Here is a 4952-nt window from a genome sequence, read left to right on the forward strand (position 1 = left end):
AACCCGAGGGGAGGGGTGGGCGGGGGGTCGGGAGTGACTAGCCAATCAGGGGGACGGTACTCCTCAGGGAATGATGCTCGGGCCAATTGGAAGGGCCTTCCATTCCGTCAACGCCGTGGGTCGGGGCTCAGAGAAAAGAGAGCTGGGTGGGAGCCGGGCCAGGGTTGGTGTTTGCTCTAGGGAGGCGAAAGAGGGAGAAGTTCCTACGAAGAACTGCGGGAATGTGCGGCTGGAATTCATTTTCCCCCGGCTTAGGCTGCTGAGGGAATGGTGGGCCCTGCTCGAGGATATCCTGTCATCCATAATAGCGTGGCGCCTAGGGACCCTCCGCCACCTATCACTCCATCACTGAGATTGTGGTGCCTTAAGAAGGACGCCGTTCAAGAAAGCACGTTTCTTCTGTTCTGTATTTTACCTTCTCCCTTTCACAATTGTCGAAACCAGAACGATGGAATGAAATGTGTAGCCTTTCCGTTTTCTTTTTTAAAAAGGTTAAAGCTTACCTAAAAAGGGAAAGAAAGCCAAACGCAGAGTTTTGGTGAAAGGACATGTAAATAAAACAAAAACGTAGTAGGATTTTTCTTTTGCCCAGCTAATGCAAAAGTGGGCTCAAGAAATGCATTGCCTTGAGCATTAAATTAGAGCATGTAAATATTAAAAATGCATGGACACAGAGTATTTAAAATTCCACCATGACATATAATATTAATCTGTTTGATGTAAAATTCATACCTGTAACAATGTAGGCCATTAATGCACTGCCTCACGTATGTCAGCGCATCCTACTTTCAATAAGATTCTTAGAATATCCAGAATCTCCTCCTATTGCAACAAAGCATTAAAATTCACACTTCTAGTCCCTGGAGTCCTGTTTGGGCCCCACCCTGCAGAAAAGTCTGCTGATTAAGGATGTTTCTATGTTAGATTTCTAATGGAAAAGCTGTCCTTCAAAGGTTCAAAACAAAATTGCACAATGAACTTTGATAGGGCCTTGTGTGAATTCTTAGAAAAAAAACCCTTCAGATGAGAAAAGAGCATAAAAACTCGCAGTTAGTGGGGACATGAATGTTGAGTGCCTTCACCCTGTAAACCTTCCCATCTTTAAAGAAGCTAAGAGATGAATTAAGTCAAGAATTTTCTTCATTCTTGTACGTGGTGTAGGTTGGCGCCTGCATTTTTATAGATAATTGAAAGAATGATATTTAGACCTCCTCTCTTCCTGTCTACCCTCTGTAAGGAAATCCTCCCTTTCTTCCCAGAACTGAGATACCTGCAGCAGGCATGTGTTTCATTTAGCCACATGGGTACTTTATGACTATTGCACTATTTCCCCAGAGCACATTCCTCTTTCCTGATGAAATGAGGAGTAACTATTTAATGCTGGTTTCACAGGTAGGTGCAGCCACCCTCTTCTTCCCTAATCCTTATACATTACTGCCTCTAATAGTTGTTTGGAAAGAAGTGACATTCTCTTTTACTTAATGTGCATACATAGATGGTCTGCATACACACTTATCAAGAAAAGCAGAATTTAAGACCCAAAAGAACAGCTTTTTTTTCTAAATACAGGCGTAGTTTTATATACTCTTAAATTAATATAAATACACACAGAGAGAATATTGTCATTTTAGATAGAAAGTTGGTCAAGGGAGCACTAGCGGGTATAAACTATTATTTTGGAACCAGTCATTATAGCACAAATGATGATAAGAAATGAATATGTGTACAGACATTTTGTTCCATTGATTTTTTTCTTTCCTAGAGTTTACAAATTGCTCTAAAATTTAAAACCTAAGATCTTTTTCTGTTTAAAAAAATTTAACCATGCTAATATGCCCAGAGCACACTCACATTGTAAAATTTTACATATTTTAACTTGACTAAAATTAAAATTTCAGTTTTAAATAAGTGACACAAAGGGACAATCATATTCATCTTTGCTAAATCTCAGAGAGCCATGGCCTGGGTGTGGCAAGTGCCAAACGCCTAAGTTTCAGGTTTTGTTGGAGTTGCTCTCTGTGACTGGATCAAAACCAGAAAGGCTGAGTTACTGTCAGGGGTAAGTTCAAAGGAATGTACCCTGGCCACATGAACAAGAACACCCAATGTGATCCCAAATCCTGCCAGCGGAGCAGGCAGACGCAATTATTGTATTACTCTTTTTGAAGGTTGGAAAGCACAAAGACATTAAAAATTAAAGCGCTACGTAAAACACTATACAGTAGAAATAAAGCATAAAGTCCTGTGCTTTTTGGTCCCTGAAACCAGAGAGTACCAAGGGCTACGTAATGTATACTTTTCATTCTTAGACACAGTCACTTAATGTGACGTCAAAGCTGAAGTTACAAAAGACTCTCAGCACTGACAGTTCAAAACAGAATTTACTCAGCAATTACCAGCTTTTGGAATAACATTATAAACTACATTATTTCTACCATGCAAAGAAGGAAATTTAGTTTCCCACGACTCTTCCTTTTACATCAAATGCTTCACTTGCAATTGTAAAAATAAGCTGGGCTAGCCAAAAGCCCTTTGCCATGAAAGCACTAGAGACTACCAGAATGTTCTTCAATGGGAAGCTGGGATGAAATATTCATAGAATTGCCAGGAAGCCCTGGTGACCAGAGTCATGTGTACACCCCTCCTTGAGACAAAGAGGTCTGCAGCCCTTTCTTGGGATACATTGTGGATGCTAATCAGACCCTTGCTGAACTGCAACACCCAGGCTCTCAGAATTCACAATCGCCCTGTGTTTACATGACGCAAGGGTATCCAAGCATATTGTGCTATTCAGTCCAAATGCCTTTTTAGGACTTGATACTTCTTTCTCCTGGCTGGCAGTGGAACAGTGGGTGGGCTCAGACACACAGATAAACATGAGCGTTCCCATGCCTTGGTCCCTTTCTAGATGTAAGTGGTCACTAAAGGAGGCACATGCATTCCTTCCAGGCATAAAAAACCACTATGTACTCTGCAGGACTGTCCTTTGCTCCAAAAGAGTAAATTGGGCAATGTGGCAATTCAAGCTCAAGGCTGCTTTATCTGGCACTAGGCGTTTCACATTTACTCGTGCTACCCTTGGATTGCTGATACCAGTCCCAGAAGCACTGATAACCTCTTGGTTAGCCCAGTCTTAGAAAAGGTCTATAAGAAGGGGATGTTATACATTGAATAGAGCTGGACAGATGTGGCCATCAAAAATGCTTACATCAGGGGTTTTAAAGGTAGTCTGTTGAAAGAAAAAATAGGTGATTCTTAAAAAGCCCTCCTTGGACAGATTAAGGACAGAAAATGAGAAGAAAGATATATCATTTGTTTCTACCTTAGGAGATGCAAAGAGCCAGAGCTCAAAAGTCAGACAGCCTGGGTTCCAATTTTGGCTCCTTGTTTTATGTCATTAAACTGGATTTTTAAATTCCTGTGCCTTTAATATATGAAAGGAGGATAAAATTGTATTTACTTTATAAAGTGTTCTTATATATATAAGAACTTGTATAAATTTCTTAGAACAGTGTCTGGCACATAAGAGGTGAGCAAACAATGTTAAAATTTGTTATTTTTGGCAAATATTTACCAGTCTGTGGCTTGTCCTTTCATTCACTTAAAAATCTTTTGAGAGCAGAATTTTAAAATTTTTATTAAAAATTTATCAATTTTTTCTTTTATAGATCATGTTTTTTGTATTGTATCTATCTAAGAAATCTTTGCATAACCCAAAGTAACAAAGGTTTTCTCCTATGTTTTCTTCTAAAAGTTTTGTAATTTGGGGTGCAGGGTTGGTTTCATGGGCATGCACCTTATGCAGTCACACAGATCCTGTGCTTAGAAGGACCCATGTTTGGTTTAATGCTCCACTGTTACCATCTTGAAATTCTCAATAATTTTTGAACAAGGATGCTTGCATTTTCATTTTGCACTGGGCCCGCAAATTATGTAGTCAGTGCTGGTTCTATGTTTTATGTTTTGGACTGCCTTTGCACCTCTGTTGAAAATTGTTTATGTGTACGTATGGCTCTATTTATGGCCTCTGAATTCTATTCAACTGGTCTGTTTGTCTGTTGTTATGTCACAACCATACAGTAGTGGTTACCATAGCTTTATAATAAATCTTGAAATCAGGTAGTGTTGATTGACCTCAGCTTTGTTCTTCTTTTTCAAAGTTGTTTTGGTAATTCTGGGTATGATGCATTTCATATGAGTAGTAGGGTCAGTTTGTGAATTTCTTCAAAAAAGAAATTGTGGGTAAAAGGAGTCAAATATATGGTGACAGAGGGAGGCTAGACTTTGGGTGGTGAGCACACAATGCAATATACAGATGATGTCTTATAAAATCGTACACTTGAAACTTATATAATGTTATTAACCAGTGTTACTCCAATAAATTTAATTTTAAAAAAATTTTATATACCCAGTGTGTATATGAAGAACTCTAAAACTCAATAATAAGAAAACAAACAACTCAATTAAACAATGGACAAAAGACTTGACCAGACATTCCGTTAAATGAGATATACAAATGACAAATGAGCACATGAAAAGATGCTCGACATCAGTAGTCACTTGGGACATGCTTCGAAACTACAATGAGATATTGCTACATACCCTCCAGAACTGCTAAAATTAAAAATACTGACCATACTAAATATTGGTGAGGATGTAGAACAACCAGAACTCTCTACACTATTGATGGGAATGTAAATTGAAGAAAACCGCTTTGGAAAACAATTTGGCAGTTTTATAAAAAGTTAAACATACGCATACCATATGAACCATTCATTCTCCTGCTAGGTGTCTATTCAAGAGAAATAAAATCTTATATCCAAGGGCCACAAGGGAGCATGAGGAAATGAAGGGGCATGAGAATGATGAATGTTTGTTATCTTGATTGTAGTAATGGTTTCACAAGCATATAATATGTCAACACTTATCAAGTTGTGCAATATATATATTAT

Source organism: Pteropus alecto, unplaced genomic scaffold (assembly GCF_000325575.1).
Source record: "Pteropus alecto unplaced genomic scaffold, ASM32557v1 scaffold121, whole genome shotgun sequence".
Lineage (NCBI taxonomy): Eukaryota > Metazoa > Chordata > Mammalia > Chiroptera > Pteropodidae > Pteropus > Pteropus alecto.